Below are 14,483 nucleotides of genomic sequence, written 5' to 3'. Positions count from 1 at the left end.
CCTAAGGTCATTATGTGGTCTTTGAGTTTATGTATCCTATCCTGCATGTAATGCAATTATTACAAACCATATAATTATTACAGACCCAAATAAAATATAATGCAATTACAATTGACAAATTTTATCTGCATTCATTTTGCACTTTGTATTGCTATGCCATACGTGAGCTGATGTTGAATTTCAGCTCCTTATAACTTATATTTTATCCTTACCATCTGTGCATGCAAAGTAATAATTCTGCTTAACATACTCAATGCACAGGTAAGATACTTTGTTTTTGTCATAATCAAAACGAGATATGACTAAAAAAGTCAACACACCAGTAAACGAGAAATTAGCTCAGAATATTTTGTAAATCTACGCTCTCGATATTATTGCTGCAGGAGCACATTCGAGGTAAGAAAAGTCGAATATGTTTTTTCTAACATATTATCATTAGTAATTTTTTCTCCACATAACTTCAATTGAGAGCTACTTTTGAACAAGACTGAATTATATTCACTTACAGTTTTAAAATCTTACAGTCGTAAGTGTATCCAATCATATTAAGCTTTTGGAAGAATTACCGATTTTTGGTATTCATATCTTTCCTTCAAGTTGTTCAAAAAGTACTAATGAGTCCTTAATAGTAAGACACTCAATTTTCAATTCTTTGTATAAATGGTGTCGAAGGAAAATCATTGCCTTTACACGATCTTGCAGGGATGCTTGATTTTTTTCTTCAATTTTACTACCAAGATTTATAGCATTAAGGTGATCTTAACATCAAGTACCCATGATAGATAATTTTTTACAGAAATATCAAGAACAACGAATTCAAGTTTTGTGAGGTTTGACATCATAATGTCATTTTGAAAAACAAATAAAAATTCAAAATTAGGTAAATATTAAAATAAAAATGTTATTTTCACATATTTTTCAATATAAAAATATTTAAGGACATGTATTCAAGATAAGAGATATAGTTAACACATAAATATAGTTTGACAAAAAAAAAAAAAAAACTAAAGTTATATAGATAACAAATATTATAAAAAAAAATAAAATTCTTATTTTTGAATAATACGAACGAAACTTAAAAGATTTTATTATTCCATTACATACTTGATCGTACTGATAATGTGTTGTAAATTAAATAAAGAGAGAATTATAGAAAAACTAAAGTAAAGAAATTTAGGGTTATGGAAATTTAGTTATTCAGGAACTAAATGTTGATAATCATCTTCTTTTTCTTTATTTTGGTGGTAAAACATGTCTTTATATAGGCAAAAATTATATTGGTATCTCAAAAGTCAATTTCATGATGAACTATTACGTGAACATATCAAAAGTTATAACTTATTATTAAGATAAGATAGATATCCATATTTATAATATACACGTACAACAATAAATTTATTTTTATAATATATATATATTTATTTTTTGAGAAATAGAACAGATTTTCTGATACCGACAGTATCAAACAGGCGTTGCAATTTCCATAAAAGTCCGTGAGGAGGAGCATCAGCACTGGTTGCGAGGAGCTTTCCGATAGTTTTTTTTGGTCACTGTTGAGTGCCGGCATTTGCAGTCTCGGGTTCCAAACAATGGATAATTTGACACTCAAAGGTTTGATTTCTTTCCTTCATTTTCTCAGCAACCAAATGGAGCAATAGACTTCTTGCAATTTCTATAAAAGTCCGTAAGGAGTATCAGCATAAATCTTTTCTGGGTTTCTTGCTTTGTTTGTTGCAATTTCTAGGGTTATAGGCTAGAAATTTGTTAGGACACGCTGAGAAGAGGAGGTTAACCCAAATGAGAATTAAGGTAGTTGAGCTGGATGTATGAGATGAAGAATACTGAGATTAGTAACTCTAGAAATGGTTCAAGATTCATACAATTTTAGTTTTTAAAGGAGATTTCACATCATCTGACAGCTCTTTCAAATGGTTGCTAAAGAAGTGGATTATTGAAATCCTGTGGCTTGTGCTTGTTAGAATTATAGATTGATGCACACCTGATATTTGCTGTCAAGAATCCAAAATGTTATGGGTGGAAAATGGAAACTGAAGATGACTTGGAGAGTCAGCAATGAAAAAATTTAAGATCCAACTGCATTACTGCAGGCAGGACAGAATTTTTGGAAGTAGTATTTTAACTAAAGGCATGACTTTTGAGGAGCTGAAATGGTGGGTTAATACTTGAGTTTCCGATCTGAGATAGTCAAGGCATTGTTTCGAGTAATATACTGATATTTCCTAGTGGTTCAATATGATAACAAACTCTTGATTGGACTTACTAGAAGGTATGTGTGTAATTTCTATCCAATTCAAGTCATTTTCTTCTGTTTAATGGGGGTTTCAATCAGAACTTCTTTGTAAAAAAAAAAGGAACATTCCACTTCAGCACTTATTGGGTCATTATATGGTATTGTCATATTGAAGGGAATGACCTATTTATCTTTTATGCATTCATGTGAGGTAGAGAAATGGTTAGACTTCAGGGTTTAGATCCTGTACCTGAAGTAGGCGGTGCTGTTATATTTGAGGAAATAATGTGTTATTCATTAATGCCTCTGCTGTCTATGGCACGATAGAGTTGGTTATTTACCATACTTGATATAGCCAAAGAATGGTCTTCTAGGTTATGTTAATACTGTTCAACTTGTAGGTTTGGTCCTCATTTGTTACCAATTCAAACTCGAGACTCTTTTCTAGAGATCTGGATAGTGTCATCATGTATTTTCATATGGTTGTGACTCTGTATGCCTGTGTACACCGTATAGCTTGTGTTTTTGGTGGATTAAAATTCTATGGCTCCCTGCGAGTTTTCATTAGGAACCTGGCGAGTTTTCATTAGGGACCTGGCAGATATCTTCTTGCATATTCATGTGTTTGTCTGCTATTATATGCTGTATTTTTGGTGGATTAACTTGAATTGATTGGACAGGACACAGAATGGGTGGGCACCTGGGCATAACAATCAAAGTATTCCCATATAAATTTATCAATTTCCCTTTTTGGCAAACAATTTGGGGTTCATAATGGCAAAACTTGTGTGCCTTTGTGCATGTGCCTATGCCTTTTCTTTTATGGATTATGGAGAGCAAATATGGCTACTTCAGAGTGGGATGTGTGGTGGATAGGATGCTAATCTTAAGCATTTGCTTAATTAGTGTCAGTAGTATTTAATATGATATATAAATATTTTTATTAGTTTTAAGAAAAAAAGGCCATATTTGTTCACAGTACAAAGCAATATGAAATTGACTGCAAGTAGTTGACATGTAATTTCGAATAAATTGTCAAAATAATAAAAAAATTAATTTATTAAAAATTTAATTCCTAACCTTCTAAATAGTGGACTAGACTGGAATCCTTGGTAGATAGAATTTTTCTACTAAGCTAGTTGGATTTTTTTATTATTTAATATAAAAAATTTAATAGTTGAATACTAACCATTTAATTATACAAATCGTGTTAGTCGTTGTTATTTTAATTTTTGATATTTTCAATTATGATTTTGCATTTTGTATACTTCTAATCGATTTTTTTTTAAATTTTTTTAATTGTAATGTCTAATATGTGTGCCTAAATCTAATGAAAAACTTCAAAATTTAATCATATAAAAAAATTATCTTTACGGGATGTATATTTTAAAACTAATTATTAGTACTTTATATTGTGATTAGATTTATTTTGAAGGTATAATTATATATTGAGGAAAATTCAGGAGCTTGATGTTGAAAAAATTTCTCAAGGGCTGCAGGTGTTAATGATGAAAATGAAGCAAGAAGGATACTGATGTAGGACAAGAACAGAATTTAAGAAACTGAGAGAGATAGAGAGAATTAGGAGAGAGATAAAAATAAGAGAAGAAGGGGGATGGAGAATACGAGACACATCAAGGCAGAGTTACAGAATAGAATTTAGATAGAGCAGAGAATATAAATAGAACCGCAAATCAGAACAGAACAGGGGGAAGAAGGGAATAAGAAGAAAGGAGGAAAAGTAAGGAAGAAGGGGAAAGGAGAGAGAGAGAGAGAGGGAAATAGTTCTGGAAATCTGATTTCAAAATGATAACTATCTTAAACAACGTACAAGCCAAGTATTTATACCTACAACTAACTAAAATACATATTTACAATTTTACATAAATACTAAAACAATACATGAAAATTACACAACACACAAAAAAGTTCAATGCAAACATAATTTCCTAAATCTATGCCTGAAATAAATATGCTGAATGGGCAGTGTAAAAGATGTTGGTGGTCCTCTGTTATACTCCCTGGCTGAAAGGAACTCGGCTCTGGTCTGACTGTAAATATGACTCTAACAACTCAGGTGCAGTCTCATGAACGGCATCCTTAGTGAGTCATGAGGCAATTGAGGCAGGATGACCCCTCAGCTGAACCAAGTGGCATCAAAAACCACCCCCGGAGATGTCTCTGACCCATCATCTGGTATAGACTCCACTATGTTTTGAGGCTGAGAAATGGAAGGAGCTTGAGGAACTGTTGGTGCTAGATGACAAAGTAGGAGGCTCAAACATGCCTTGGTAAGGTGTCATTCTTCCACATTAAAAATTGGACTAATGGTCATATGAATAGTCGGATAAAGTAAATATGCATCAGGTTCAAGTTTCTTAAAGGATGGACAAATGGCCAATAGCATGGGCATGGAGCTTTTTAAATGAGCTTCTAGGGTAGAGTTTAGGTCTAATGTAACTTTGCCTATGATGCACTTGATATCCTAATATTTTTTACACACAGCCGGTCACAAGCTCGGGTAAAGGAGGAGGGTTGCATTAGGTAGCTGACAGCCAGCATAAACTTGTTAGATCACTATGATATGAATCCTTACTGATTATTTGCTTAGGCCTCTATTACAAGAGATGCGTTGCACTTATACCACCTGAGTGTAGCGAAAAGTGGGCGAGGGTGGGCTAGGTCGTCGCCTTGAAGTGACGCACTGTGTTGGTGCTTGGGTGCGGTGTAAAATATGGGAGGGTTCTCACATCATTTTGGACATGGATGAGTAAAGAAATTAGTTCAGGAGACTAGGATTAGATTAGCAACTTGATATAGGGGCGGTTGTGGGTAAAAACATGGAAATTGTGGACACAATGATTAGACGAAAAATTAATATAATCTGCCTTCAAGAAACTAAGTGGTTGGGGGAGAAAGCTAGAGAAATTGATAAAAATTTGGTACACTAGAAAAGAAAAATATAAGACTAGGGTAGAAATTATTGTAGACAAAAAACTTAAAAAATAGTTTTGTAGATGTAAATGAAGTAGGGGATAAAATTATAAAAATTAAGATGGGCTTAGGCCAAGAGATAATAAATATCATTAGGGCTTATGCTCCTTAAGTAGGCTTAGCAGAAAACCTTAAGAAATAGTTTTGGTAAGATATGGATAATATTATACAAGGCATATCAGGGACCGAGAAAATATTTATAGGAGCAGATTTGAATGGACACATTGGAATGGATAATAAAGGTTATGAGAGGATATATGGAGGATATGGATGTGAAGACAAAAATGAGCCTAGAGAGATGATCTTAGACTTTGCTATGTCATATGTTTTTATTACAATGCATACTTGCTTTAAGAAGAAAGAAAAACTCTTAATATTCATCATGAGTGGACAAAATAAAAGCCAAATAGATTTTTTTTTTAAAGTAGGAGGGTAGATTGTTTATTATGCAAGGATTGTAAAGTTATCCCAGGTGAAAGCTTAAACACACCACATAGAGTTTTAGTGTTAGATATATGTATTAAAAAATGGAAGAGAATGGATAAGATAAACCAATGTAAGAGAACTAGGTGGAAGAACTTAAAAGGAGAAAATATAATAAAATTTGAAGATAAAATGATCAAAGATGGTGTTTGGACTATAGAGGATGATATAGACACAAATACTCTTTGGAGTAGGATAAGTTGATAGCCAGTTTTATTAAAAAGATAGTAAAAGAGATTTTAGGTGAATCAAGAGGAATATTCTTAAATAGTAAAGAAAGTTGGTGGTGGGATCAAGAAGTCTAGAAAGCTATAAAGATAAAAAGAATTTGGTATAAAATATGAAAAAAATGTAGAAACATGGATAACTTTGAAAAGTATGAAGAGGGAAGAAAAGATGCAAAAAAGATCATTAGTGAAGCTAAACATAGATCATTTAATAATTTGTATGATAGATTAGACACAAAAGAAAGGGAGAGAGATATATTAAACTTGCTAGAGCTAGAGAAAGAAAGAGTAAGGACTTAGGTAATGTAAAATGTATGAAAATTGAGAATGATATTGTCTTGGTTAAGGAAGAAGACATAAAAGAAAGATGACAAAGTTACTTTAGTAAACTATTTAATGAAAATCAAATAGAAAACTTAAAACTTAGAATTGACAATGAGGAAAAAACTAAGAATATGAGATTTATTCGCAAGATTAGAGTTAACGAAGTTAAGTTTGCACTAAAAAAATGAAAAATGGATAAACTATAGGACTGGATAACATCCCAATTGAAGTTTGGTAATGCTTAGGTGATAATGGAATTATATAATAACTAATTTATTTAACACAATTAAAAAAACTAAGAAAATGCCAGATGAATGGAGGAAAAACACTTTAATATCTATATGCAAAAATAAATGAGATATTTGAAATTGTGATAACCATTGTGAAACTAAACTTATGAGTCATACGATGAAACTGTGGGAAAGGGTAGTTGAATAAAGATTAAGGCTAGAAACAAAGGTCTCAGAAAATCAATTTGGTTTTATGCCTGGAGATCTGTTGGAAAGTTTCAAATCTTTTTAGTCAACTTTCCTATTTTTCTAAGAGAATCTTGGCTATAAATGTGTGAATATGCTAGAATATTTAGTTTCCTTAGAAGTTAGTATCTTTGGTTCTTTCCTTCTTGGTTCTTCTGTTGTACATCTATTTATACAGACTTGTACCTATGTTACAATTTATGAGAATTATTTCCACAAGAAGCTATCTCATTCTAGATGGTATCAGAGCTAGGTCCGGCTCTTGGCCTTGTGTAAACCCTAGTTTCCCTTGGCGACTCCAATCTGACCCTAATCTGTATAGGGTTTTCTTCCTTGTTCAACTCTACCCTAATGTCTTCTGTTGTTGTAGCCATGGCTGAAACTTCAAACAAAGCTAAACCCGAAACCAAACCTGAAACTAGACCTAGCCATTCTGAACCTTACGCTGTCCAAATTACCAATATATGATTGAATGAGGCGAACTTCTTGCGGTGGTCACAATCTGTCAAGATGTTTATTTGTGGAAGAGGTAAGAGAGGGTGCTTGACGGGTGAAGCTAAGGAGCCCGAGAAGACAGACCCATCTTATGCTATATGGGATGCTGAAAATTCCATGGTGATGGCATGGCTCGTGAATGCTATTGATGAAGAGATTAGTGCTAATTACATGTGCTATTCTACTGCAAAGGAACTCTGGGACAATGTGAGTCAGATGTACTCTGACCTTGGGAATCACTTTCAGATTTATGAATTGCAGCAGAAGATCAGCAATACTTATCAAGGAGACGGTAGTGTAACAAGGTATTTCAATATTCTTAAGGGCCTATGGAAAGATTTGGATTTATTCAATGATTATGAATGGAAAAATCCTGCTGATTGCAATCACAATAAGAAGATGGTGGAGAATGCAAGAATTTTTAAATTCTTGGCTGGATTTAAGGATCAGTTTGATGAAGTAAGGGGAAGAATCCTAGGGAGACAGCCTCTATCCCCACTCGGGGAAGTATTTTCTGAAGTACGACGAGAAGATTGTTGAAGGAGTGTGATGATGAAGAAAAAGGAGGATGAGACTGGAAAATTCTACTCTACTTGCTGCAAATAATCTTGCTCCTTATGCTGTTGGTAACACAGATTTGGTTACTGCCAATATTTCTGCACAACGGCCTTACTCTAATCAAAGGAGGTTGGAAGATAAGCATTGAGTATGGTGTGACTATTGCAATAAGTCACGCCACACTCGAGAAAATTCCTGGAAACTCCATGGAAAGCCAGCAAATTGGAAGAGCAACAAATCTGGACCCTTTGGTGGCAATCATGCAGTCCCTAAAGCCAATGAAGTTAATTTCCTAAGTGCTGAGCAAGTGGATCATCTTCTTCAACTGTTGAAATCTACTTCTGCCTCCGGTCTTCCTATTGGTTCATTGGCCTAAACAGGTGATAACTCTAGTGCCTACCCTTGTTTCTTAAATCTTGCACCATGGATTATTGATTCTGGTGCATTTGATCACATGACTAGTACCTCACAATTGTTTCAATCTTATTCTCCTTGTTTTGCTAGTAAAAAGATTAGAATTATAGATGGAAGTTTTTCATCCATTGCTAGAATAGGTTCTATCCAAATCTCTGAAAAAATAGAACTCAAATCTGTCCTTCACGTCCCTAAACTTGCTGTTTGTTAGTAAACTCTCACGGGATTCTAATTGTTGTGTCATTTTCTTTGATTCCCATTGTGAATTTCAGGACCAACTATCGGGGAGGATGATTGGCAGTGCTAGGATGTTTGATGGACTCTACTACCTCGATGAGACTTTATTCAACAATAAACAAGCTCAGGGTTTGAGTAGTAGTACTAGTTCTGTTTTTGTACGTGAACAAATAATGCTTTGGCATCTTAGACTAGGACATCCTAGTTTTCTCTATTTAAGACATTTGTTTCCTAGCTTATTTAAAAAACTGGATTGCAATTCTCTTCATTGTGATGTTTGTCACATATACAAAAGTCACCGAAGCACCTATGAATCAAAAGCTTATCATTCTTCCAAACCTTTTTATTTAATTCATTGTGATGTTTGGAGTCCCTCAAAAATCACTACTACTTCTGGTAAGAAATGGTTTGTTACGTTTATTAATGATCATACACGTTTGTGTTGGGTGTACTAATTGAGTGACAAATCTGAGGTTGAAATTTTTTTTTTCAGGATGTTTATAATATGGTTGAAACCCTATTCCAAATGAAAATCAGTATCCCTAGAACTGATAATGGTACTGAATATTTTAACAAATGTTTAGGAACGTTTCTTTCAACAAAGGGTATTCAACATCAATCTACTTGTCGTGACACCCCACAACAAAATGGCATTGCTGAGAGAAAAAATCGCCAGTTGTTAGAGGTTGCACGAACCCTAATGTTTTCAATACAAGTTCCTAAATACCTATGGGGTGATGCTATTTTAACTACATGTTATCTTATTAATAGGATGCCTACTCGAGTGCTAAAATACATCACTCCCTTAGATTGCCTAAAAAAACTGTTTCCTACATGTCGGATAACATCAGACTTGCCACTAAAAGTGTTTGGATGCACAGTTTTTGTTCATAAACCTACCAATCTTCGATCCAAGCTTGATCCTAGGGCAGACAAATGTGTTTTCCTTGGATATGCTCCTAATAAAAAAGGGTACAAATGTTTTAACTCTCTGACCAAAAAAATTCATATAAGTATGGATGTTGTTTTTATTGAAAACCAGTTCTTTTTTGGCCATAACTATCTTCAGGGGGAGAAAAAGGAAACTGAAGATGAGTTCTTGCAAACCTCTAAGCCTCTTCTAAATGTTTTCCTTGACATTGACATCCACTCTTTCAAGGGTCAGGATCAACTGATACTTTAACTGGCGAAAATAATGGAAATCCTAGTCTACCTATACAAGGCATACCTGATTCATTAACAAGGGGAGAAGTACTGTCAAATATTCCCTCATTTGAGCTTCGTGTTTATACCATAAGAAGAAATCATCAGAATAATAGAGCTCTTTCTTCAAATCAGAGCAAGGCTAATCATCATCACCTACACAAGTTGGTCCTCCTTCACATACCCTAGGTACTTTTTCTTCCTCAGATCCTTGTTTTGATAATTTTTTTGATCTTGACCTGCCCATTGCCCTTAGGAAAGGAGTTAGAACCTGTACCACACATCCTATTTCCAACCATCTATCCTATCATAGCCGCCATTAGTATTTCTCATAATCTTGTTCAGCACGACAGGACTAAACATATAGAAGTGGACATGTATTTTATAAAGGAGAAAATTGAGAAGGGGACAATTTGCATGACCTATATCCCTACAAGACAACAATTAGCAGATATTTTCACTAAGGGATTACAAAGATCTAGCGTTGAAGAGTTTATTTGCAAGTTGGACATGATCAATATCTATGATCCAACTCGAGGGGGAGTTTGGAAATCTCGAATGATTTGGAAGGGATTTGGAGAAGATTGTGGTAGAAGATTAAGGCTCTAATTTGATCCGATATTTAGGCTGATTGTATGGGTTGACTTTTATATTTCCATATTTTATTCTCTATGTACATGTTAAATAGGGACCCGAGTATGTAAAGAATATACAATTGAATATACAATAGATTTATTCTCATTTTCTACAAGAGTCCCTTCAATCCAAAACCCTAAGCCTTTTACCCTTCAGCTAATCCTCAGAAAACAAAACCCTAATCCTTTTCCTCTTTAGCATAACCCCAGTGAAGAAAAAAGTCAGTGTTGCTATGACAGGGATGGCAATAAGAGGATCAAAAGGAAAAAAAAAGGGAAAAAAAATGATGATAAGGAGTGTTCCTGCCACTTCGAAAATCTCACTGGAAAAGGTGGAGGTTGGGAACAAGTCCTTGATTGCAACCCCTACTTGAATTTCTTTTTGTCTAAACCAATAACTTCTGCTTTGAAGCTTTATTGAGGGAAAAAACAAGACAAGGAATTTCATGGTCATTAGAACCCTAACTGATTTTCGTACTTGAATTTAATCTGATTGCAATAAATTGAAGATTTGCTAGAATATTTCGACTGTTGGTGCGAGTTTGAAGAAAACAAAGGGAACCGCATCTGCGCTGCGCACAAGTTACTGTTTACTGTGAAAACCTGATTGTTGCTGTGAGAAAAGTTGTTCTTGTCGCATCCTTTCAGGTTTCTGCTGCGATTTTTTGGAGTTTTCTGCTAGAAATTGACTGTTTTCTGCATGAAATCAGGTGAATTATGATAAACTGCAGAAAAAATGGTCTAGAGTCGAAAGCACCTTGTAGGCATGTCATAAGGCTATAGGGACGTCAACATGTTCTTGTATTCCTTTGAAATGGTAAGCTGGGGAATTTGTACTAGGTCCATACTTTTGTGCATTCCTCATTTTAATATTTTAAAAAAAAGCTACCAAAAGAGGGCTCACTAATGGTCTCAAAGTGGGCAAGAATGGAAGATCCATGGAAGTGTTACATATTTGTTCGCAAATGTGAAGGTGACCATCTCCATATTCTCAATCTACGATGCATTTTGGCAGGGTTTGTGGCTGTCTCAGGCTTGAGAGTAAATCTTGGAAAAAGTGAAATCATTCCGATCGGTGATGGTACAAGAGGGCCTTTCTTTGCTGGCCTTCTAGGATGCAAGAGAATATCTTTCCCCATCAATTATCTTGGGCTCCCTCTCGGAGCCAAATTCAAAGATCAAGGAGTGTGGGACCTTATCATTGGAAAATTGAAAAAAAGATTGGTAGGATGGAAAAGGAATTTCTTGTCGAAAGGTGGTAAACTCATGCTTATTAGAAGTACCTTGAGAAGTCTTCCTGTCTATTTCATGTCTTTCTTTCCTCTTTTCGACTTCAATTTCTTAGAGGCTTGAAGGAATTCAGAGGAGGTTCTTATGGGGGACTATGGGAGTGGAGTTCAAATTCCACCTTGTCAAATAGGGCATAATCAGACAACCCATTTGCAAGGGAGAAATTTGGGGTTGAAGTTCTTTCACACTTTCAATAAAGCACTTCTTGGGAAATGGTTATGGAGATTTATGAAAGAGAAAGACCATCTTTGGCGGGTTATTATTGCTTCCAAATATGGGTTAGAGCATAATTAAAGGATTACTTGGGTTGGTAAGAGGACCACATGGTGTAAGGGTGTGGAATTTTAAGAGGAAAATCTGGGATGAATTCTGCCCTTCTATCAAATTTCAAGTGGGGAATGGAGGCAATATTTACTTTTGGCATGATGTGCGACAACACACTCCCACTGTGTAGCTATTGTCTGCTTTGAGGGCAAACCCTTCACTGTTTTGTCTTTCCTCAAAAGGTGCCTACATAGGAGAGGTATCCAATACCCATATGCTGAGGCCTCTTCACCTCCCTGAGCAATCTGGGAGTCCTTCCACCCTAAGAACCTTAGTTTTGAGCTGTCTCCTGTTCCCACAATAGGATAGTGGGTACCACCCACCCTATTAGGACATCCTGTCCCAGGCATGTGTCCTCATCACATTTCTAATCGAGATCCAACTCTAATACCATAGTGACAGCTCACTCCCACTATGTAGTTATTGTCCTCTTTGGGGGCGAACCCCTCATGGTTTTGTCCTTCCTCAAAAGGCGCCTACACAGGAGAGGGATCCAATCCCCATATAAGCCGAGGCCCTTTCACCTCCCCGAGCAATGTGAGACTCCTTCCCACCCCAGGAACCTCTATTCTGGCCTTCTAGGCTATTTTCTACCCCCACAAGGCACAGGATAGTGGGTACTATCCATCCTACCAGGACATGCCATCGTGGCATGTGTCCTCACCACATTTTCAGTCAAGATCCAACTTTATACCATACGAGACAGCCCACTCCCACTATGTAGGCATTGTCCACTTTGGGCGCGAACCCCTCACGGTTTTTTTCTTCCTCAAAAGGTGCCTGCATAGGAGAGGGATCCAATCCCCATATAAGCTGAGGCCCCTTCTCTTCCACGAGGGGCGTGGGACTCCTCCCCATCCCAAGAACCTTAGTTTTGGGTTGTCTCCTGCCCCCACAAGGCATAGGATAGTGGGTACCACCCATCTTACCAAGACATGCTGCCCCTTGTATGTGTCGTCACCACATTTCTAGCCGGGATCCAACTTTGATACCATATGTGTAGTTGACTCCCATTGTGTAGATATTGCTCGCTTTAAGGGCTTACCCCTCATGGTTTTGTCCTTCCTAAAAAGGCGCCTTCACAAGAGAGGGATCCAATCTCCATATAAGCCAAGGCCCCTTCAACTCCCCGAGCTATGTGAGACTCCTCCCCACCCTAAGAACCTCAGTTTTGGGTTGTCTCTTGTCTTCACAATGCATAGGAAAAGACCATGAGGGGTTTACCCCCAAAGTGGACAATACCTACACAGTGGGCTGTGACATATGGTATCAGAGCTGGATCATGATCGTAATTTTTGGTGACGACTCACGCTAGGGATGGCGTGTCTTTGTAGGGTGGGTGGTACCCATTATTTTGTGCCTTGTAGGGGTAGGAGACAAACTAGAACTGAGGTTCCTGGGGTGGGGAGGAGTCCCACATGGCTTGGGGAGGTGAAGGGGCTTCGATCTATATGGGGATTGGATCCCTCTCTTGTGTAGGTGCCTTTTGAGGAAGGACAAGACCGTGAGGGGTTCGCCTTCAGAGCAAACAATCCTACAAGTGGGAGTGGGATGTCACATGATGTGTGGCATGACTAGGAGGCCTTGAGTTCTTTATTTCCTGCTATCCACAACTTGGCCTGCGATAAGAAAGCTCTCATTAGTCATCACCTTCAAATTTCAGAGTAGGGGATCTTCTAGAACATTTTCTTTTTCATAAGCTTGGAAGATTGGGAAATCCACCATCTCATTAATTTTTATAGCCTCCTCCACAACTTTCAACTCCAAAACATACCCAAACAACCAAAGTGGATCATTGACAAAAATGGGGTCTTCTCTATCAAATACTTTTACAGGAAGCTCTCACTAATGGAAACAAATCACAACAAATCTCCCTTGGACTCACATTTGGAATATGGCTGCCTGTACAAAGGTAGCTTTTCTTGCTTGGGAGGCTACATACGTAAGACCTTAACTTCGGACAATTTGCAGAAAAGGGGGCTGACCATCATCAGCAAGTGTTCCCTTTGCATGGCTGATGCAGAATCAGTTGAGCATATCCTCCTTCATTACCCCTAGACAAGGAACTTTTGGAATATGGCTCTAACCAAGGAGAAGAGGAAGGCTTGTCTTTCATCCCTCTTGCAATTTTTTGGTGTGCTTGGAAAGAAATAAATGAGTATTCACTAACTCTCTTCTGCCGCTTCAGACTAGTAGAGAGCAGTGGATTACTGCGGTTTTCAGCTGGTATGGTAGGATTGGAGCGAATGACAGTAATGTAATTCTTAATTTTTTAGTGGTTGCTCAAGCCCTTGCTATTTGATGGATTCATTAGTTGGCATAGAAAACTACGGCTGCTGGTCTTTGTTTATGTGTATAAACAAATAAATTTATTAGAGGAGAAGAATAGTATTCTGAAAAAGGAAAAAAAAGAAAACAATGGAATAAGATATCCTCCCACAATATAATAAAAGAATAAAATTGAATACCCAAAGAAAAGCAACTAAATATATATCAATTCTACTGAATCAAAGCATTCCAATCCCAATGTAAATCTGTTAATGGTAAATGTTGAAAGGTACCACTCGCTGAA

The 14,483-nt window shown here is 36.5% G+C and overlaps 1 long non-coding RNA gene across 2 annotated transcripts in view; it reads left to right on the top strand.

Annotated features, from left to right (window-relative positions):
* Positions 1 to 1,434: 1,434 nt before the first annotated feature.
* The window catches only part of LOC131147857 (uncharacterized), a 31,953-nt gene continuing 18,904 nt past the window's right edge, over positions 1,435 to 14,483 (top strand). The window contains exon 1 of one of the 2 annotated variants that reach the window (XR_009134954.1): positions 1,435 to 1,611. This is a non-coding gene — a long non-coding RNA (uncharacterized LOC131147857). The remainder of the gene's footprint in view (positions 1,612 to 14,483) is intronic. The other variant, XR_009134955.1, reaches the window with a different exon arrangement.

This window comes from Malania oleifera, chromosome 2 (genome assembly GCF_029873635.1).
Source record: "Malania oleifera isolate guangnan ecotype guangnan chromosome 2, ASM2987363v1, whole genome shotgun sequence".
NCBI lineage: Eukaryota > Viridiplantae > Streptophyta > Magnoliopsida > Santalales > Ximeniaceae > Malania > Malania oleifera.
Note: the sequence above shows the minus strand (reverse complement) of the source record. Positions and strands in the feature narration are given on the sequence as shown.